This window comes from Amborella trichopoda, chromosome 2, assembly GCF_054954075.1.
Source record: "Amborella trichopoda isolate Santa Cruz 75 chromosome 2, AtrichopodaSantaCruz75HAP2 v2.0, whole genome shotgun sequence".
Lineage (NCBI taxonomy): Eukaryota > Viridiplantae > Streptophyta > Magnoliopsida > Amborellales > Amborellaceae > Amborella > Amborella trichopoda.
Genome location: NC_142337.1, coordinates 6,730,497 through 6,754,620, shown reverse-complemented (window position 1 = coordinate 6,754,620; position 24,124 = coordinate 6,730,497). Strand labels below are relative to the sequence as shown.

Here is a 24,124-nt window from a genome sequence, read left to right as displayed (position 1 = left end):
ATTAGTATCAAATTATATTTAAAAAATATATTTATTGCCAAACCTGCATTTCTACAATATGCGGGCTGGCCGCATAAAAACCGTGTCCTTTTTCAAGGGTAAATTGTTTCATGCGGGTTGGACCGCATTTCTACAATATGAGGTCCAAATGTATAAAGCATCCATCTTATTCATCTTAAAGATGGATGCAAATAGGTGCTCCAACTAAAAACAAATGTAACGAACGGTTCAAATGTTTTCTTAATATAACTATTATTTCTAGTTTTTAATCTTTTTTATTTTTTTTTTCATATTCATGATCTCCATTAAAGATTATACATTCTCTACAAATTAGTATCAAATTATATTTAAAATATATATATATATATTGCTAAGCCCGCATTTCTACAATATCAAGTAAGGCGCGACTCTAAATTTGGCAGGATGCTGTAGGTCACGGGGTGAGTGACATCTTGCGATGGCCTCATAATACGTTACAATACATAAGGTAATTTCTCTTAAATGTATTTTCTAGAGCCAACCCTGTAATTTCTTTTAAAATTATGAAGGGTGCGCTTTGTATAGAACCGAGGCTCTAAACTATCAAAATAAAACCTACCGTCAAATAGTGTCAAGAAAAATGGTTTCAATACTGGAAATCTTTGTGATAGCCTTAAAATATATTTTCATCATTAATTATAAAAATTAAAGCTTCAAAAAAAGTGTAAATCGAGCAGATCTATGAAAACTTGAAAATCTTGAAAATTAACTGTCCAAAAATGCGTTACAAGATGCACTATTTCCAAAACTTGAAATCCATTTTTTTCTCATGTCCATACATCTTGATATCGAGATGATCAATTTGATGATATTTAGGCATCAAAACAACATGTTCTAATGAAATTTTCGAGGTGGGCTTTAATTTGATTGTTTAGAGCCTTGGTTTTATATAAACTTTTTCCAATTATGAATAATCTCTTAAATATATTTTATAAACTTCCAACTCCTTAATATTTTTAATATCATAGACTCTGTTTTTTCTTTTGTTTTTACCCCTAGTTAAAAAGTTATAATAAGTTAAAAACTAAACTACCATTTCAATCTTCCCTTATCCATCAAAACCACAGTTAGCAAGTCACTGTTTTAAATGCGATTTTTTCAAAAAATCAGAGATTTGTAGGAAAATATTTTAAATTACACATTTTTCAATAGATCATCAAAAAAACTTTTTTTTTTCATGAAAAATTTTAAAACGTGATTTTTTAAAGCTTTATAAAAAAGTCGGTTCAAAAAAACTTTTTCTTTTTGCCTGTATACTTTTTCTTTTTTGAAAGATGAATATCTTTTTTCTATTTTATGTAACTTCTATTTTCATTTTTTTTTCCTATTTTATGGAACTTCTAGTTCCATACCTTTTTCTTTTATGAAAGATGAATACATTTTTCTTATTTTATGTAACTTCAATTTTCATACATTTTTTTTATTTTATGTTACTTCTATTTTCATATTTTTTCCTATTTTATGTAACTTCCATTTTCATACATTTTCTTGTTTCATGTAACTTCTATTTTCATCACCTCTCTCTCCCACTAAAATGCAACATCTCTTGCCCTTCGTGTTCTCTGTCTAAACTCTAAACTCTCTAAATTTGGTGCTTTTTTTTTTGGCTATAGTTAGCTTAAAGCATTTAATGAGAAATTTATGGTACTTTTTTTGAACCATGCATTATTTTTTATTTTGAATCTTTCTAATGAATTTTATATTTAATTTTGGATGATGGGATGAAAGTTACGACTCATGAGACTATTAGTTTAGGAAAGTTTTTATGGATGAATTAGTTATTGATGGTTTAAGCATATTTTTATTTTTAGAATTTTAAATTTCATTTTTTTTTTTAACTTATCCCTTTGTTTCACTCCGATATTTTTAGCCTAATCTGATATATTAGCGATTTAAAGAGAGTATTTTTGCTGATCCATATTTTTTGCTCAATTTCTTCATCCAACTTTTTGAAATAAAATCGATTTACTTTTAATTTTATGGTTAGTCGATATATTGATACTCCTCGACTTGCTAACTATGGTTAAAACTCTCTCTCTCCCTACCTGAAATGAAAAAGTGCAGTCAGACGGTAGTGAGGCTTATGAAATTTGAAGCTAGAATGCGATCCGACACACTTTTGTTCTAAACAAGTAGATACTCTTGGTCGGGCACAAAAGTGTGTCGGATTGCCTTCAGGCTTCAAATTCTAAAAGCCTCACTATTAGGCCACATTTTTTCATTGATTTTGCTACGGTTAGGTAAGAAATGTGCCAAACCGGAAAGACATGGCAAAAAATACCGTCCAACAGAAAATGTGTCGAACTAGCTTGTAGCTTCTAATGACCGGTTTGACATACGTTTATGTCGAACCGAATTTTTTGTCTATGTTTTTGTCAACCCGCACTTTTGAGCAAATTCGGTTGGTCTAACAAATTTTGTGTCAAACCAATTCCCAATTTTTGCTTTAAGCGGCATGCCACGTGAGCTGATGAACACGTGAGGGTATGTGTACTAGGTTTGTCATAAAATTTACAACTTTTTTACTCGGGGTAAAAGCAAGAAAAAACAACAATTGAGGCAAAAGAAACAACAATTGAGTTAAGTGTGTGATTAATATGAAAAGTATTTGGGGGTTTAACATGTCTATAGAGTGCATTTCAGGGGGTATCTATAATTTTTTCCAAATACTCTTTTTTATTGGACTTTTGGGGTACAATGTATTTTTATATTATAAATTTGCAATCTTATATAAACTCTTTCCTTTTTCAAAACAAGAAAAAATATTAGTGTAAAATTTATTTTTTACACTTTTTTGGGTATTTTAAAAGAAAAAATGTTCTATGAGTAATTGGTGAAAGAGCCTGCGGACTCTTTAATGTCCATCTTCAAGATGGATGGACGTTGTGTAAAGCACACATGGTCAATTCAAATATGGATGATGCCACAAATATCCCAAAAAAAATACATTTTAAATTTTTTTTAAAATCATATTTAATGTCAGTTTGGCTTAGATGATGAATCTCTAAAATTTTGGATAAAAAATCCATCTTAAAGATGAATTTTAGAGGAAGCCTGCATATATACATACGAGTTGGTTGTCTCATATTGTCACGACCCCACCATTTTTTTGTAACAGACTCCTACCGCCATGCGTGATACTGTGGCTAGAAAACTTTGGTCCTTACGCATATAAACCCCATCTATTTTAAAAAGGGATTGTTAGTATTTATCACCTCTAATTACATGGGTTAATATAATAGATTGTCTATATTTATCAATCCCTTTTAATTACATGGGATGTCATAACATATTGTTATTTATTTATTGAAACTATACATGGGTTAATATAATAGATCGTCTATATTTATCAATCCCTTTTAATTACATGGGATGTCATAACATATTGTTATTTATTTATTGAAACTATATTATTTTTGGTGGAATATTATTTTATATGGCAAAAGGGTATTTGTTTAAAAAACATTACCATGGCATTTGGAAAGGAAGTGTCGTTGAAGTTGACGAGTTTATGGCTATTGTCTTTCAGCAAAAATTTTGAATATGTCAAGATATCAAAAATAGCCACTCTATTTACAAAAGGTGTTCTAATCTCGACCCATTCAAGTTAAGGGAGGCAATGGGTCCGGTGGGACCCGGACCTGAAAAAATGATATGAGACTTGGACTCGAACCCGGACCCGGACCTGGACGTGGATTTGGACTTGAATTTACCAAACCTAGATCCGGATCTGACCCATAAATTAAAGTATCTATATATTTAACTATATTTAAATATATTGAGACCTGAAAAATATTACCGGACCCAACCTGCATGAGTCCTATTTTTGGACCCATACCCAAACCAGAATTGGGTCCATCCCTCAGGTCCCGGGTTGAGTCCAGGTCGATTGTCACCCCTAATTCAAGTAATAATGAGAGAAATAACTTGGAAATTCGAAATAATATTTTGGATATTCCAAAACCACTCTCAATAATGAGAGGGAGAGCCTCATCTACGGGATGTCACAACTCCGCTATTTGTCGTTCCCATTGACCAATCAAAAAGTTCAAAAGAAATTTTTCTCGAACTTTATGACGCACTCAACCTATCAAATTTCATATTAGATGGTTATAAGCAATTATAACCTCTATATACAAAGGATAAATAGTATCTTTAATTTGCTGATTTTTTACTTATCAGCAAGTGTCCGCTAACTCCCAAGAGGTAACCTAAATCCATTATAAGCTAAACACATAGCCATAATCTATGCGAAAAAAATAATGATATGTGAAAGTTTATATCTTATCGATTAAATATAATGTAATTAAATTTTACATCAATGTAAAACACATGTGCTTTTAAGGGATTAACTTGGATGAAATTAAATCAAATTTTGGCATGGCGAGCCAGGAACTTGGTCCTTCTCCAAGCCATGCCAAAATACGATTTAATTTCATCCAAGTTAGTCCAACAAAATATAGATTTCATATTTTTAGTGTAGATTCTGATTTTTCTTTTCATTTTCATTTAAATATAAAATAATCGAAAAAGCAAACATTAAACAAAAAAAAAGAAAGTCAGAGGGTATTTAGGCCCTACCCTTTGGTGAAAATGGAGTTAAAAACTTATTAATAGGGTTCATTGATGCTACCACCAAGGCCCCAACCCATTCTCATAAACAAGATGCATTAGAGCATACACATTGCTCATGTGACTATCATCCTTTTAATGAAAAAAGGTTAATGAGCACACAATTTTTACAAGAGGGCCACAAATTATTCACGTGATCATCTTATTGGCGCATGTGCATTAGTCTTCAAAAAATCGGCATTGCGCTCTGACTCACGAATAAATTGTGTCCTTGCCAAGTTGGGTTCGAGCTAGATATGGGCTAGGTTATCATCATGAGAGCCTTATACCAAATAAATGGAATAAATTACATTTAACAAAAAGATATTCAACATATTAAGAATAAAAAGTTTATATAGAGCCGAGGCTCTAAACAAGCAAATTAGAGCCCAACTAAAAAATTTCACTACAAGAGGTTGTTTTGATGCTCAAATATCCTCAAATTGATCATCTCGACACCAAGATACATGGACATGAGAAAAAACAATAGATTTCAATATTTGAAAATAGTACATCTTGTAATGCATTTTGGGACTGTCAATATTCAAGATTTTCAAGCTTTCATAAATCTGCTCGATTAACACTATTTTTGAAGTTTTAAATTTTATAATTAAATATACAAATATATTTTAAGTCTATCACAAAGATTTCCAGTATTGAAACTACATTTCTCGATACTATTTAAAGATGCGCTTTACTTGATTGTTTAGAGCCTCAGCTCTATACAAACCCCACCCTATTAAAAAAACAAAAGTTATGTGATTGATGGTTTTCTAGACCCACAATCCTATGTGGCTTTGGAAAAAGTTGGACAAACATATCTATTATATATTAAACAAGAGCAGCACTCTCCTTATTTTTAAGTCACCTATCTTACCATATTAATAAGTTTCTCTCCTCCACATCTCTCTCATGTCATGCATGTCATCACAAGCCCATTCTCTCATTTTATTTAATCATCCATCTTTCTTAATAAATCCCCTCTCCCGCCGTATTTTTCTCTCATGCCCATGCATGTCATCTCATGTCTATCCCTCATCTCTCTCATCCCATTGTCTCACTTCCTTTAATTATCTATATTTCTTGATACTTATTTTTTTTATTCTTTTTATTGTTGATCTAACTTCATGGAGACATGTATTATCTTTTTTGAGTGCATGTTATCAAAATATGTATGTGGGTGGGATGGTTTTTTTAAGGCTATGGTTCTTTTTTTTTAATGCTAGAAATTGTTGATAATTGTTTTTTTAATTCCTATTTTTTCATGCTTTTTTGCAATTTCTATTATAGGAGTGATATCATCTATTTCGGATGATGTGGCTTCAATGTTTGAGATAGAGAAAGTTTTCAAAGAAAGACAATTTTAGTAGAGATGGAATGTCACCATGAGAGAGACGGATGATGTGGCTTCAATGTTTGAGATAGAGAAAGTTTTCAAAGAAAGACAATTTTAGTAGAGATGGAATGTCACCATGAGAGAGACGGATGATGTGGCTTCAATGTTTGAGATAGAGAAAGTTTTCAAAGAAAAGACAATTTTAGTAGAGATGGAATGTCACCATGAGAGAGACGAATGATGTGGCTTCAATGTTTGAAATAGAGAAAGTTTTCAAAGAAAGACAATTTTAGTAGAGATGGAATGTCACCATGAGAGAGAGAGAGAGGGAGGGAGGGAGGGAGGGAGAGAGAGAGAGAGAGAGAATTAATTAATTTATAATTTTAATAAAAAAATACTTGAGATATTATGATAATATATTAAACTAAAAAGGAATCTAAAATTATAATTTATAGATAATATTATAAAAGTATAAATTACAAACAATATTTTTATTTCATAATTGTTGATATTTCAATAAGGTGTACGTGCTTCACAAATATAGGCATTGTTTATCCTTTATCCATGCAATATTTTTAAATAGTTGAGCTATCTATTGTCTTTAAGTTATTGCATATCCATTTATTGTCAAACTTTTTGTATTATGGGGTTATGGTTTCAAGCTTGTCAAGTTTAGCATCAGAAATGCCAATGCAATCTCTCAAATATCTACAATAAATCAAGAGTTATTCATTTTAATCATCCAAAAAGAGAGGAATTGGAACGAGGCTTTCCCATCACAATTTAGATATTGGTGATTAGTAGCATCATAGGTTTTTTCTCCTTTTCTGAAATAAATAGTTTTAACCTTTACATGGGTTTCATAGTTTATATCATAAAAAAGGGGCGAAACACTGTCTTCATTTGGATGGCTTATGTTCAAGACTAAACCATGTATGAAGTTATGCAAATAATGCAGTTGATTTAATCATATGACAAGAACAACTTATCTACTTCTATTAGAAATCATTTGAGCGTTCTACTTTCAAAATCAAAAGCAAATTTATTGAGGAAGAAAAATAAATAATTTTGAAAAAAAGTTAAATTAAAAGTAAATTTATGATTTTCTTTATTCAATTATGTTTTCTTTTTCTGTTTGCATTTCTTTATAATTTTGAAAATCCAAAATAAAATTGAAGAGAAAAGGAAAAAAGAAAAATTTTCCTACCATTATGATTAGTTTTGATTGCAATATATACATGTTTATTATGAATATTTTCTAAATCAAAAGCAAATTTCTGATTTTATTTAATCAATTATATTTTCTTTTTGTATTTCTTTCATTTTTTGTCTGTATTTCTTTATAATTTTGAAAATTCAAATTAAAATTAAAAAGAAAAGGAGAAAAGAAAAATTTCCCTACCATTATGATTAGTTTTGATTGCAATAAATACATGTTTATTATGAGTTTATTATAAGTTTCATGTGAGATATTTTTTGTATTTTCATACTATTTAATTTTATAATATTTATTTACTTATGTACTTAAAATTAATTTTAATTATGTCTCTCTTTCTCTCTATAATAAATCGTCATTTTAAAATATAATTTCATGATAAATAATTATTTATGTAATTAACAAGTAATTTCACTTGCCGGTGCATGTCACTAGTCTAAATTCAGCACCTGACGGCTGGTCAAATGAAAGCCATGATATATTTTCATTTTATAGTCCTGAGGGATCACACTATGCACTTACTCCCTTGGGTTCTCAAAATTTCAAGATATATCTTCAACCCATAGATTAACCTCAAAAAGGAGAAATTCCAAACTATCTATGCACTTAAGGGGTTGTTTGGATACCTGGAAATATATTGTTTGTAAAATATATTAGCGTAATACATTACCTGCAAATGGATGGTTACTGTTTGAATAATATTTAGATGCAACTTGGATAGTTACTGTATGGGTAATATTTAGATGCAACCTGGATGGTTACTGTTTGGGTAATATTTAGATGCAACTTGAAAAATACATTATTACTATTTGGCAATGTAGGGAACAAATATGGGAAATACATCACCAACATTTTAGCAGCACTTGCCTATAAACTATCATTTCTTTCTTTTTTGTCACAAAATTCCATTGAAATGTGGAATTAAAGTCATCATCACACCATTTCAAAAAGATTTTCTAATAATAACATCATCACCATTCCAATTTTTTTTTCTAATAATAACTTGTACCATTCTAAAGTCATCATGACATCATTTTTTACTTATTTTGCAAGCTTTGATATTTATATGCAATCACATGTCTTCTAACATAATTGGGCTTTGGTTTCAACATGATAAGACATTGGAATAATATGATTGGAATAACATGATTTTATTGCAATAAAACCTTATTTTTATTTATTTTTTATAGAATTCTTTCAAATGACTATTTATATAATTTCAAATAAATGATAAATTTATGATACCAAATTCAAAATATTTATAGCACAGGTTAAAAATGGGAAGAAATTTGATTAGTAAACTAGAACTTTTGATAATTGTAGTAGAAAATTTTGAGGTATTGGAGGAGATTAAAGAGATATGTTATTTCAATTGAGCTTTTACTAATGTAACGAGAGAATGCATAGGCACAAAAGGAGAATGGCGGGACATAATGGATTATTTTTATAAGAGACACACGTAGTTAGATTAAGTGTTAAGCGTGTCACTCATTAAGTACGTTATCGTTAAGTGTGTAATGAATTTCACAGCCATTCTACGCGTAATAAGTACGTTACCGTTAAGTGTGTAATGAATTTCACAGCCATTCTACGCATAATAAGTACGTTACCGTTAAGTGTGTAATAAATTTCACAGCCATTCTATGCGTAATAAATTTCACACGCGTTAAACGCATTACCTGTTAAGCCCGTAGTGAATTTCACAACTATTTTGAGCGTGCGCGTAGTGAATTTCACAATTATTGTGAGCTTAATAAATTTCATGCGCCTTACTCGTTAAACGCCTAATGAATTTCACAGTTATTCTAGCTTAATAAATTTCAAGTTGGAAAAATCTTACATAATTTATTTTCATTTCGTATCCGAACACAATAAATTTCATATTTCCTTATAATATGTTTCTTTGTAATAGATTTTCAAGTACCCAAACGTATTTAAAAAACCTCGAATTTTTAGAGTCGCATGTCATGATTGCACGCGCGAGAGGATAGCACCCATGCTAAAGAAAAATTTGCATCACCGTTCATATTAATGTCGAAAGAGATGAGGCACCGTGACCACCGTCCAATAATTAAGTGGAAGAGATGAGGCGAGGGGGACATGACCCTAGGTCCCACCACACCATCTGTGACACTGATGGAGTCGACCACCCCAATATTTGATTTCAGGTCGAAGACGGAAAAAAAAAAGTAGCCCCTCCCATCCTTGCTGAAGTTCCAAAACAAAGCGCTTTAAAGTTCCAAAAAAGAATGAGAAACTTGAAATTTGCATAATTGAAATTTGAGAGAGAAACTTGGATTTCTAAAGACCTATGAAGTCTATCGAGTGTTTGATTCTTTGTGAGAGAAAAGACTATTTAGGTTATTTATAAAAAACTCCTATGCCTCTCTCTATTCTTTGTGAGAGAAAAGACTTATAAAAAACTCCTATGCCTCTCTCTCTGTACAGGAGCCCAACAGATCTGATGGTATGCCCTGTGTTGTAGGGGCATAATCATTAATCAGTATTACAAAAAAGATAATTAGAAGGTGGGTTTTAAGGAGGGAAAGGATATGTGTTTTGTGGCTATATCGGCACTGAAAAAAGTATGGAGATGGGGAAGTAGAGAGAGAAAATCAATAGTACCAATGAATTAGGTGCAAATTGTAATGATTTTTGAAGGAGATCATAGAGGGATCTAAAGGGGAGGGAGGCAAAGAGAGAACCAGTGAGGAGATCAGAGTGGAAAGGGAGAGCTCTTCAGTGGGAGGCCACAGTTTTAAGAACAAAAAGAAAAAAGATAAACTTTTAAAAAAGGGAAAATATATCGGTAGATTTTATTTTTAAGTTTCATTTTTCTATGAACCCAAAGTTTCAAAACCTATTTAACTGTGTAAAGATTTTATTTATTATATCTTCTAACCCTCTAGACCAACTTTATTTTATTTTTTAGACCAAATAAATTTTACAAATACATCATTTTTAAACCCCTCTCTCTATGTTTTTCTCTTTCTCTCTCCAATCTCTCAATCCTTCCCCGTGTCTTCTCCCTGTTCCTCAACTTTCTCTCTTTCCTTGTGAGAGAAGCAAGTGAAGATAGAAAAAATAGAAAAAAGTAGTTTTTTTTAGAGAGGTCTTTTTAAAATTTGTTTGGGTTAAAAAGTTAAGGTAAGAATATGTAGACTTAGTTTAGGGGGTAAGAAGATATAAAGATAAAATCTCTATGTTGTAAGATAGGTTTGGAAAGTTTGGATCTACAAAGAAATGAAATTTAAAAATTTGGTCTAGAGAGATATTTTTCCTTTAAAAAATGCAGTGGTAACTGGGGTTTTGGGTGACCGGGTTTCTCTCATTCATCTGTGTAAAAGACGTGAACCGTCCAAATTGATAGACAGCGTGCAAGCTACAGCCCTAGGTAAATTGGGTCTACAGCGGTATTTTCCCTTTAAAAAATGTAGTGGTAACTAGGGTTTTGGGTGCCCGAGTTTCTCGCATTCACCTGTGTAAAAGATGTGAACCTTCCAAATTGATAGACGGCATGCAAGCTGTAGCCCTAGGTATTGTAGAAGGGCTGCAGCCCTACCAAACCATTTTCCTTAAATTAGAGTCCATCTCAAAACTTTCACTAAAAGAGATTGTTTGGATGTCCAAATATCCTTAAATGATCATGTCCACATCAAGATGTATAGACACGAGAAAAAAAATAGATTTTAAGTTTTGAAAATAGTACAATTAGACTGTCAATATTCAAGATTTTCAAGCTTTCATATATCCGCTCGATTTACACTATTTTTTAAACTTTAAATTTAATAATTAAAAATAAAAATATATTTTAAACCTATCACAAAGATTTTTCAGTATTGAAACCACATTTTTTGATACTATTTAAAGATACGTTTAACTTGGACTGTTTAAAGCCTCAGCTCCATATAAACCCCATCCTATTAAAAAATCAAAAGTCATGTGATCGTGGGTTTTCTAGGTTTTCTAGGCCCACGTATGCCGGCCGCCATGGACGAGTTGGACAAGAACATCGAGCACCTAATTGCCTATATTGGTCAAATAAAAGCCAAAGGCTTTTATAGTCATGGGGGATCCCACTATCCATTTACTCCTTCGGGTTCCCCCCCCCACAAGATTAAGCTCAAAAAGGAGAAATTCCAAACTATCTAAGAACTTAAAAAAAGTTTAACATCCCAAGATTAGACTCTCCAATTTCGAAAGTGAGATCTAAGCACTAAAAAACTTCAAATTCAAATTTTGTGTTTTAAAAATGATTTAATTATTTTTTAGCAGTTCCTAAAATTTTAGATTAAATTTTTTTTTTTCCAAATAAGCTTTTTCCAAGAATTAGATGGACATGATTGCTCCTGCAGGAGTATAGGTGGAAGAGATAAGGCAGAGCGGGACCCTGAATGTGACATGACACTAAGTCCTACCCCACCATATATCCAACGTTGGACACTAATGGATACTTGTGAGAAGACTTTCCTCTTTGATCAATTTTTCTTTTGGGGGAGGCTCATTTGGTTATTCTTTTACGGTAAACAATTCATTGCGATGATAAACAATAAGAAGGCTTCGAATAATTGAGATAAAGCTTGGATGATAATAATATCGACAATTCATTGCGATGATAAACAATAAGAAGACCTCGAATAATTGAGATAAAACTTGGATGATAATAATATCGACAATTCATTGCGATGATAAACAATAAGAAGATCTCGAATAATTGAGATAAAGATTGGATGATAATAATATCGACGAGATATTCAAAAACCGAAAAATTGTGTCTCAATCTCATCTTGAACAAAAAATGTTTAACTTTATATTTAATAAAAAAGATAGATACTGGGGTTCAAGCAAACATAAATAAAGACACTATAAGTACAATCCAACTTAAATAACAGAACAATCAAACCAACAAATGATAGAGGGGACAATAAACTAGTCCAAGAAAATAAATATAAGCACGCAAATCTCCTCCCCTAGAAGCACGCATCCAGGACGCAACAGCAACACAACGCAGCACAGCTGTCAAGAAAAAAGAAAAAGGAAAAAAAGTAAATAAAAAAATGAGAAATGGAAAATATAATAACATTAAAAAAAATAAATCTAATTAAAATTTGAATTATTATGATACATTATCTTTGACAAAGCTATGATTAAGAAGGTGAATGGCCTTGATGATAATGTGATTGTATTGATGACAATGATAATGGTAGTGAATATGTTGATATATGTAACATGAATAAAATAAGAAAGGGCACTTAAAGACGTTATAATCACTTGATCTTTTTTTTTATTTTTTTGGGGGTAAGGACAACTACTTGTATCCAATGAGTTTCAATAAGAAAGGGCATTTATTGTAGTCTATTGAGTTTTTCTATTGAACTTCAATATAAAAAATTCCATTTTCTATTAAAACAGCTGCCTTAACTTTATTTCCGCATTAATCAACAGAGGCTTTACAGCTTAAAGAGAGGGGCTAGGCTGGTCATCAATTCTTCTAGTGGAAAACTCTGGAAACCTAGAGAGAGAGTGTGTTATTTTGCGGGGAGTGGGGGTGCTATGCATGTGGAGACCCATTGGCTTGGGGTTGAGAGGATTTAAATGTTGGATTAAAAAAAAAGAAAATTGTCAAAATATAACTTAATTTTTGATAAATTAGAAAAAAATTCGAACTTTCATAAACCTCTTTTGCAAGTTTTTTTTTTTTTTTTTTTCTTTCAGCATTTTAAGTAATCACGATTTTTAAAATGCAATATACAAATTAGGGATAGTCATTACTATACTTAAAGTATGGTAATACTAGGGCTTCACAATAATATAAGCAAACCACGCCAGCTTTGTTGCTTGCAATTATGGCCACTTGTGTGTATTGTATGATTTGCCCTACATTCTCCGAAGCATGTGCACATGAAGTTCCATTTAAGTAGCCTTCGAATGAAGTTGGTGTACATGTGCACTGCACGAGCTCAACGCAATGCGTGTGATTGACGCAACAATTCGATTTGTATGGCGCAACAATTCGATTTGTAGCGCCCGTGACGTGAAAGCTATTTTGATTAAAAATTACCAAAAGAAAAAGAAAAAAAAAAAGAATACGGACGCGAGTTATGAAAGATGAGGGTTTCGATGAGGCGAAAATAAAAGTATAGTTTTTATAATTTCTTTTATTCAGAAAAAAAAAGCAAAAGCGTATTCGGTTATGTACCCATGAAAGTGAGAGAATTCCAATACTTACCATCCTTTCCAAAAACCATCACCCTTCTGTTTTGTTTCTATGGGAACTTGTGGGTGCTGGGAGGGACCATCTTTGACAGGATACCCAGGTGGAGGGGGTGGGTAGGCTTGCACTGGAGGAGGGGGATAAGCTGCAAACCGTAATAAACATCAATAATTCATCTCTATTTTTTTACAGGACATTCATCAAAATATCTTCATCATCATAGTTTTTCCGAATTTTTTGAGGTCGATTAATATTCATAAATTTTTTTAAGGGGACCTTCGTCAAAATATCATCACCCTCACAGCTTTTTCTCGAACTGTTTGGGGTCGGTTAACATTCATCAAAACTATATCTCTGTATCTTATTTAATTATTTACGCAACCCCACAGAAAGAAAGAAAGAAATCAAATTTCAAGAGAAAAGCAAAAAATTCAGGGTCAACGAACCAGACAATTAAACATTAAAATATAAATAAATCAGAGTTAAATTTGAGCAAAAAAGCAGTGGATATGATCCCAAAAAGCTAAGCCAAATTCAAACAATGAGACCCCCCGATTCTATATGAAAAATTAAACACCAAATGAGCAAGGAAACAAGCAAATACATCCATACCCCAAAAGGGCAAAATACACACCCAGGAGAAAACCAGAGCATATATAGAGAGAAACTAACAGAAAAGACCCAATAAAAATTATGTAGAAACAGAGAGAGAATAAGAGTTGAGGGGATTACATTGGGGAGGAGCTTGGTGCTGATCGTACTGATTCATCTTGAGAGAAGAGATGGAAGGAAAAGAGAGCTTTGTGTTTGATTGCTTTGGAAGAGAAAATACGAGATGGGTTTGTGTCTAGAGAGAGAAAGTGATTTAAGAGAGAGAGAGAGGTTGTGGGTTAGGTGGGAAGAGGGGGGGGGGGGGGGGGGGGTATTTGTTGGGTGGGTTAAGGGAGTGGTTGCTTTGGGGACGGGTCTTTCAAAGGTGGCCGGCAACGCGTGAGAGAAACTTCCCTTAAATTTACATTGGTCGGTTTCACGTGTCATCGTCTCTACTACGTATTTGGTTTTCGCCCATGTCATCGTCCCTGTTCCAAGCATCTTCCTCCCTTTCTCTCTCTTATATTAAATGGGGAAAGCATCTCTAGACCATTAAATATGATTTTGGTTGACTTTATTATTTTCGATGGCTGAGCTTAAGGTTTAAAAGAAAATTTTTTAAATTTTATGACCTATCCAAGATATCAAATTTCACTGGATCTCCTTGCATATGGGTGCCGTTTGTATAGAGCCGTGGCTTTAAACAGTCAAAGTAAAGTGTACCTTCAATTAGGGTTGAGAAATGTGATTTTAATGCTGAAAATTTTTGTGACGTTAAAATCTATTTTTATATTTAATTATAAAATTTAAAGATTTATAAATAGATATTTAATTATAAAATTTGAAGTTTTATAAATAATATAGATTGAATAAATCTATGAAAATCTTAAAAATTGATGGTCCAAAAATACATTACAAGATACACTATTTTCAGAACTTGAAATCAATTTTCTTTTTATGTTCATACATCTTGATATCGAGATGATCAATTTGAGGATATTTGAGCATCAAAACAACCTATTTAATGAAAATTTTGAGGTGGGCTCTAATTATATTGTTTAGAGCTTGACTATATAATTTTTTCTCCTATATTAAATGGTGTCATTGTATAAAGGGAAAAGATTCTATAGAGTTGAGAATCTAAACAATGAAATCAGAGCCTATCTAAAAAATTTCATTAGAAGATGTTGTTTTGATACCCAAATATCCTCAAATTGATAATCTTGACATCAAGATACATGAACAAGAGAAAAAAAATGGATTTTAAGTTATGAAAGTTGTGTATTTTATAACACAATTTTGGACCATTAATTTTTAAAATTTTTGAATTTTTATAGATCTGTCGTAGGCTATACAAAAACGGCACCCTTGTATAAAACCTCATCAAATATTGTCTCTCTCTCTCTCTAAATTACTCTCTTTCTCTCTACTCTCGGAACGAGACACGGGAAAATTTGACGAAATTGGTGTCTTATCGACCACCATGTACGGCTTATATAAGGACAGCTTTGGGAACGTCAAAGGAGGGTCCACATTGGTGGCGTTGTTTTCCTCTCTTTTATTTCATGTTAAGTCCAACGTTGAACGTAGGGCAATCCGGATTGCCTGCTAAAGTTCCCTACAAATATGATGAACCAGCTGGTTCCCATGTTCCCATCACAAACCGCCTTGTTTTAGCCAATTTTCTGACCGAACCGTTACTTGGATTAGGTCCTGGATATAACTTTTTTTTAAATATTTTTTAAATTTTTTATTATATATTTTTTACGGTAAATTTCTCCGTGTCTCTTATTTTTTTGAGAGCATTTCTAAATGGACCCAAGAATTTATACTATTTCTAATAGCATTTTGTTTTTATCTTTTCTATCTGGCAACATTTTTGATTTTTTTGATTTTATATATTTTTTTTAAAAACTTTTGAAATGATCACCTCTTATCAAAACCTAAAGTCGTCTTAAGCATTCAGTCTCGCTCTCTAAACTCCGTCGAGGTCTCGTAGGATTTCTCTGCAACTTGTGATGAAAGCGGCTCTAAAACCAATCCCGCTTTGATAACAGGCCTCTGTGCTCCAGCTTTAGTTTTGAATGGAGCTTTTATTTTACAAGCTATTATTTGGAAGAGGAGACGCTCGAAAAGGAGAAGAATGGCTGAGATCTCAACCTTTGGTCTTAGGGTTTTCTCGTACAAAGAATTCGATAATGCAACTTGAGTATTTTCAGAGAAGCTTGGCCATGGCGGTTTTGGTGTGGTTTTCAGGGGTGTTTTTCCCGATTCTTCCAAAGTCGCTTAGAGAAACCATGCGTTTCAGGCGAGAAAGAGTTCATCAATGAAATCCTCACCATTAGAACCCTGCAACACGTTAACCTAGTTCGACTTTGAGGTTTGAGGTTTTTGCTCTGAAAACTTGAATCGCCCTCTTGCCTATGATTTCATGGCGAATGGTCCATTAATATCTTATTTCAATCAAGAATCGACCAAAACACTACACTAGGTAACTAGATTCAAAATAGCTTTAGGTTCAGTGAGGGGAATTGCCTATCTCCATGAAGAGGGCGTAGACTAAATAATTCACTGTGATATCAAATTCTGTTGAAAGTTGACCCTATCTCTATGGGTGGTTACAGCTAAAAAACAGAATCATCTATTTTTGAGGAGTCTCTCATGGTTACTTCACTATGTTGAGCTACTTTTATGGGATTATGATATGGTGTATCATTGTGTAAATAAATATGGTGCAACCCATGTAATGGAGATTTGAAAAACATAATAGTGACTTTCTTCTTCCGTGGATGTACACGTATATGCTCGTTACTAGTTCATTTGATTTATTTTGTCTTCATGGTATCATAGCAGATCAATTTCAGAGCTACTAACGGCTGTTCTTTGGGTCAGTGTTGATCTAGTCTCTATAAAATTTGAGAGAGACTTGTTCTAGCATCTTCCATTATTGAACCAGTAAGTTATTTTTACCATAGTTGTTTCTCTCTTTACACAAAGAATATTCAAAGCAAAAATTGGTGGATCATCTTGATCGTAAAAGAAAAAACTAGTCATCCTTATCTAAAGTTTACATCATTCTTTTTGCACCATCTTTGGTGTGCAAAACATGTGGAGCACAATTTATTCTCATCTTATGTGAAAAATTGGTGGAAAGTTTACATCATTCTTTTTGCACCATCTTTGGTGTGCAAAACATGTGGAGCACAATTTATTCTCATCTTATGTGAAAAATTGGTGGGCAAATTTATGCAAAATTGGTGGGCAAATTTATGCTCAAGAGCTTGTGGTGCACTTGCATATTTATCTCTTGTAAAAAAAAAAAAACTAGTCATCATTCTCTAAAGTTTACATTATATCTTTGGTGTGCAAAATGTGTGAAGCAAAATTTATTCTCATTCTTGTGTGCAAAATTGGTGGGCAAATTTATGCTCGAGCAGAACTTTTGGTGCACATGCATCTTTATCTCTTGCCAAGAGTTTTTTTTTTTAAACGGTGCAAAATTTCTTAATAGAAATTTACTTGGGAAAATAGTGCTGGAAACAGAGCACTTCTCGAATATATGTGCTCAGATTTTTTCCTCTAGTTTTATTTGGGTGTGCAGCTCATTGGTTGTTGATTCTTGGTGCTTTGGTGATCATTTACAGTTAAGTTTTTTTTTTTTAATATTGTGTTTTAAGATGGGAGATAAAGAAAAAACAGTTATTTGTGAAAAGGAGTATAGTATTAATGACAAACTCACTAGTACTCTATTGAATGGAAGCAACTACTTAACTTGGTCTAAGGCCGCTCTTATCCCATTATATGGAAGATCTAAGCAAGGTCACGTTGAAAGAAAAAAGAAGGCTCCATCTAAAGATCATTTGGCCTATGACGATTGGATATCTGAAGACAGAAAAGTTATGTCTTGGATACTCAATTCCATTGAGCCCAATATGACTGAAATCTTCACTGATGCTGAGAATGCTGAAGATTTATGGAGATCCATAAAAGAAATATATGGGAAACAAGATAATTTACCCTGTATTTTTGAATTGAAACAAGAAATACCTCGCATTAAGCAAGAAGAGAAAATTATTACAGAGTATCTTGCTTCATTCAAAAAACTTTGGGATGAATTGTCTACTTACTCACCTGCTACCACCGACCTAAAAGAAATTCAACAAAGGATTGCGCAAGATAAATTTTTTTTATTTTTAGTTGGGTTGAAACCGGATTATGAGAATATCAAAAGTCAAATATTGATGTCTAAAGAACTTCCTTCATTTATGTATGTTTGTGCATCAATCTGTCAAGAAGAAACTAGAAGGAAAGTCATGACTTTGGAAAATAAAGAGACTCTTGAAAATTCTGAAAGAACTGCCCTTACTGCCAACAAGTTTGAATCCTCCAAACGTATAAGTAATTCGAGTAGAAGGTTTGCTTTTCCTGGAAGGGGGAGAGGACATGGCTATGGGGGTAGATTCTCTAAGAGGTGTGATCATTGCGGAAATACTGGTCATACCAAGGATAGGTGCTAGGGTTTACATCCTCATCTTAGGCCGGCACGGGACAAAGGTTCCTCTGCTCAAGCTGCATCTCTAACTCTCAATTAGCCTAGAACAATTAGTACAACTTCTTTAACCATTGGGAAAGAATGACTTTACTTCAATATAAGAAACACCATTGGGTAATAAATCTTCTCAAGAAACAGGTAATTTTTTTGTTAACTCTTGTGCCTTGTTGCCTCGAAAAATATCCACATGGATTATTGACTCGGGGGCTAGTGACCATATGACAGGGAGTTTGGAATGTCTTTCCAACTTTAAAGAAATAACGAATAGCCAACCTGTGTCAATTGCCAATGGGGCGAAGATTCCTATATGGGGGATTGGAAAAACCAATTTTCTTTTCGATAACTAGCATGCTGTTTTTTATTTACCATTATTTCCTTCAAACTTGCTTTCGGTTAGCAAAATTACCAATGATTTGGATTGTAACGTCATATTCTTTCATCAATCTGTGATATTTCAGGACAGGGCCACGGGGAAGATGATTGGTGAGGGGCATACTTCACATGGCTTATATGTAGTTGATTTGCAGAATAAAGCCTTAACATCTAGACAAAATTTGAATGATGGTAATTTATGGCACTCTAGGATTGGCCATCCTTTAGACAATATTTTAAAGATTCTATTTCGACTTTATTCAGATTCAAGTTCATGTGATGTATGCAAATTTTCAAAACAAGTTCGATTACCTTTTCAAAGTTCTACAAGTTTTTCTGATGGGCCCCTCCATTTGATACATTCTGATGTTTAGGGACCTGCCCCGACAACTTATTATAATGGGTTTAAGTATTTTGTCACATTTATTGAGGATAAATCTTGGACCACTTGGATATATTTATTGAAATTGAAGAGTAAAGTTTTTCTTACTTTCAAAGAATTCCATCATATGGTTTCAAATCAATTTAATGCAAGAATCAAGATCCTTCATACCGACAATGGAATCAAATTAGTTAATAATAATTTTTCGGATTTTCTCACTCCTCGTGGCATTATACACCAAACCTCTTGTACAGGGACTCTTCAACAAAATGGTATTGCCAAAAAAAAAAAAAGGCACTTACTGGAGGTGACCAGATCCATCATGTTCCAAATGAATATACCAAAAGTTTATTGGTCTGATGATGTTGATATTTATTACTTGAAAGTTTTTGGGTGCACCTGTTATGTTCATAAACAAAATAGAGACAAACTTGAAAAACGGGCCACTAAATGTATCTTTCTTAGGTATTCTTTTACTAAAAAGGGGTACAAATGCAATACAGTCCAAAGAAAAAGAAATTATATGTGTCAAGGGATGTTGTTTTTACTGAAACTGAGCCTTATTTTCACAGTAATTTTGCTGAATCTTTCGAAAATATGATTCAGGGGGAGTGTACTAATATCTCACCACTACTTCTTGTTAATACTGATATTTTCAAGCAAAAAATTATTAGTGAAACTCCTCAAAATGGTAGTGCTGAAGAAAATTGTGAAAATCATCAAGTTGAAGACAGATCTGAAGTGATTTACGAAGAACACGTGGCCCAGTCTCATGAACTTACGATTCCTCTATGGCGATCCACTCGTGTTACTCATCTTCCATCTAATCTTAAGGATTTTTTCACTTATCATGTTGTTTCTCATCCTTTTCAGGAATACAAATGTTACAATAATGTGTCCCCTAATTATATTCCTTTTATAAGTGCCATCACTAGTAGTCCAGAACCTAGTTCTTTTTTTGAGGCCCAATCCCTGCCTGTGTGGAGGAGAGCCATGGAGGACGAACTTAGAGCTATTGACAAAAACCATACATGGGAGATTGTCAAACTACCTATAGGTAAAAGAATTGTTCGCTGCAAATGGTTTTTCAAAACTAATTTTAAAAGTGATGGAACTATTGAACGATATAAGGCCAGACTTGTGGCCAAGAGATTTACACAAACTTGTGGTCTTGATTATAAAGAGACATTTGCTCTAGTTGCAAAAATGAAACACGGTTCGTGTCCTATTATCTGTGGCTACTAATCTTGGATGGAAATTATCTCAAATGGATGTGAAAAATGCGTTTCTCCATGGAGATCTCGAAGAAGAGGTTTGCATGAATTTGCCTCCGGGGCATCCAAGGGAACTAGAAAATGGAATAGTGTGTAAATTAAAAAAGGTTTTATATGGATTGAAACAATCCCCCAGGGCATGGTATGCCAAATTGAGCTACGCTTTCACTCATGTGGGTGTTTAGAAAACTAGTGCCGATTCATCTATGTTTGTAAATAAAATAAGGGAACTATCGTTGTTCTCATTTATATTGATGACATTGTCATTACAGGAAATGATCAGGAGGGAATTTCAAAATTAAAGGCACATCTTCATAATAAATTTGACATTAAGGATCTTGGCCAATAAAAGTATTTTCTTGGAATAGAAGTGGCTTACTCGAAAAATAACTTTTCATTTCTCAAAGAAAATACGTTCTCGATTTACTTAAAGAAACTGAAAAATTAAGGGTCAAACCTATTTGTTCGCTGGTAGATAGCTGTTAGAAATTAAATTCTTTTGATGAGAAACCCGTTCAAGATGTTGGTCAATATCAAAGGCTTGTCGGGAAACTTATTTACCTAACCATAACAGGGCTTGATATTATATATGCGGTTAATATTGTCAGCCAATTTCTGCGAGCCTCGCTGACTTGTCATATGGAAGCAGTTGAAAGGATTTTGAAGTATCTCAAAGCTTCACCTGGAAGAGGAATATGGATGAAGCCAAATGGAAATGTGATATTGAGGGATACTTTGATGCATATTGGGCAGGTAGTCCTTCCGACAGAAGGTCTACCATAGGATATTGTACTACTGTTGGAGGTAATCTTGTCACATAGAAAAACCAAAAACAGAATGTTATGGCACGATCAAGTGCTGAGGCAGAATACAGGGCCATGGCATTAACAACAAGCAAATTAATTTGGCTTAAACATCTTCTTCAAGATATGGGGTTGAAAACTTGGTTTCCAATAAAAATGTTTTGTGACAATCAGGCAGCCATTCATATTGCCTCAGATCCTGTCTACTATGAACGAACTAAACACATAAATGTTGATTGTCATTTTGTTCGAGAAAAGGTTTAAGCAAATATCATTTGTATACCATTCATTAGAACTCGTGATCAGCTCATAGACATATTTACCAAAGCTCTTGCAAAGAAGCAATTTCGTCAAATTTTGAGCAAGTTGGGCTCAATAGACATATTCTCACCAACTTGAGCGGGAGTGTTGAAAGTTGACCCTATATTTATTGACCCTATATTTATGGATGGTTACAGCTAAAAAACAGAATCATCTATCTTTGTGGAGTTTCTCCCGGTTAGTTCACAGTGTTGGGCTACTTTTATGGGATTACGATATGGTGTATCATTGTGTAAATAAATATGGTGCAGCCCATGTAATCGAGATAAGAAAAACATTATAGTGACTTTCTTCTTCTGTGGATGTAGGCATCTTGCCGAACCAAGTATATGCTCGCTACTCATTCATTTGATTTATTTTTTCTTTAAACTCCTTTTGGACCGTGATTTTACTGCAACGGACTAAGATTTAGGGATGGCGAAGCTTTTAGGTCGAGAATTTAGTTGAGTGGCCACCACAACAAGAGGAACCATAGGCTATTTAGCACCGGAGTGGATAGGTGGTCTTCCCATTACTTCAAAGGCCAACGTTTACAACTACAACATGACACTTTAGGAGATAATTTCATGTCGCTGGAATTTGCAGGGTGATTTTTCAGTGACTTTGTTGGTGAAGAAGTGGTGTTTTCCGGCATGGGCATCGGAGAGGGTAGCTGAGGGGGAGGAGGGAGCGGTGGTGGATGGAAGGCTAGGGTTTGTGTATGGTAGGGCAGAGGCAAAGTGGTTGTGTAGGGTAGCGGTGTGGTGCCTACAAAAAGTGCTAGCTGTTGGGTAGAGAGAGAAAGAGGTGCTTAGTGTTGGAAGGGAGAGACTCATCCTAGAGAGAGAAAGAGGAGGAAGAGAGATTTTAGAGATAAAAAGAGTCGTGTGATTCCTAAAGAGAGAGAGAGGAAGGGAGAGAGATTCTAATCCTAGCGAGAGAGCCAAGTGTGATTGGTGGAGAGAGAGAGAGAGGGAGGGGATAACATGACTTTAGGTTTTGATAAAAAAATTGTCATTTAAAAAATTGTTTAGGTAAAAAAATATAAAGTCAAAGGAGTCTAGGGGGTTGGACGATACAAAAGATAGAGTCTTCATGTAGTTAGAAATATTATAAAATCTTGGATCCCTTGGGAAATCGGTTCAAAAAACTAGGGGGTATGGAGAAATTTTCCTTTTTTTTTATTTTTTTACTAGCCGATTCGCTCTGTTGCACGGTCGATTTAGACCAACTTCCATCAATCTAGACAATGGGTAGTACTGATCACCTATCCATTTTTTTAAACTTTGTGGAAAATATTAAAAATGAAAAGCATTTACTTTTTGTATAAGAAGGTGACAATGACTCTTGTCCCATTAATTTCAAAATGGGTGGATGTAAGAGTTTTACTGAATAGATACAAAACTTCAAGAAAAAATCTTGAACTTTGCATATACAAAACTCCAAAAAAAAAAGTTTTGACAAAATTTTGCATTGGTTGCCTACCTAGTACAACCCAATTCCTTTACCCGAGCATGGGACGGGTTAAAAAAACGTTTAAGGTCCTCACCCTTTTTACTAGCTAACTTGAAAAATCTAAAAATCATTGATTTAACCGTTAATGTCGAAACTCATCGATGATTTAACAACCTCCATAGGATGGAGCATCCCCACGACTCTTCATGGCAAGCCTTGGTTACAAGGCTCTCTCGATCGAAGGCAAGACATTAATAACTCATGTGTTGCCTCATACCCACCCCTCCCATTTTCATCTCCAATGTAGCCCACGTGAAAAATTGTGGACCTTGATAGCAAAATCTTACATCAGTGATTTAAAACTTGCCAATTTCGATGTGTCGTCGATTTGAATGTAGGATTAGTCGGGACCGAACTAGCTCTAGAATGGTATAGGTCCTAGCCCAATTCCCCTAAAGCCCCTTTTCATTTGTACTTTCTTTATTTTTTTAAGTTTAATTAATGTTTTCTATGATCCCCATCTAAATATCCACCCCGTAAACCTCTATTTTTATTTTATTTTATTTATTTTTTGAAATTTTTTAGGTCATCGATCCAGACGATTCGAGAATGATCTTGATCACCAATCTAGATTGAAATTGGGGGCGGACAATGCGCTTCACTGATTAGTTTGTTTAAACATCGTCTTATATAAGGGGGTGGTTTGTATAAGGCAAAAGCTCTAAACAATCAAAGTAAGGCACACCTTCAAATAGTGTTGAAAGATGCCGTTTTAATACTGAAAATCTTTGTGATGGCCTGAAAATTTATTTTTATCTCTAATTATAAATTTAAAACTTTAAAAGTATTTATGAACACTTGAAAATTGACTGTCCGAAAATGGATTACAAGATGTACTATTTCTAAGACTTGAAATCCATTTTTTCTCATGTTCATACATCTTAGGTCGAGATGATCAATTTGAGGATTTTTGGGCTTC

The 24,124-nt window shown here is 33.5% G+C and overlaps 1 long non-coding RNA gene across 4 annotated transcripts; it reads left to right on the top strand.

The window, feature by feature from the left end:
* The first annotated feature begins 15,592 nt into the window (after positions 1-15,592).
* On the top strand, positions 15,593-21,560 carry LOC110008008 (uncharacterized). Of its 4 annotated transcripts, none has more exons than XR_016048992.1 (3): positions 15,596-16,962; positions 19,018-19,123; positions 21,162-21,560. It is a non-coding gene; the product is annotated as an uncharacterized LOC110008008 (long non-coding RNA). The 4 variants fall into 4 exon arrangements; XR_016048993.1 differs by lacking the exon at positions 21,162-21,560 and adding an exon at positions 20,187-20,255 and having other exon boundaries at positions 15,597-16,962; XR_016048994.1 differs by lacking the exon at positions 21,162-21,560 and adding an exon at positions 19,988-20,255 and having other exon boundaries at positions 15,597-16,962.
* Positions 21,561-24,124: the final 2,564 nt, after the last annotated feature.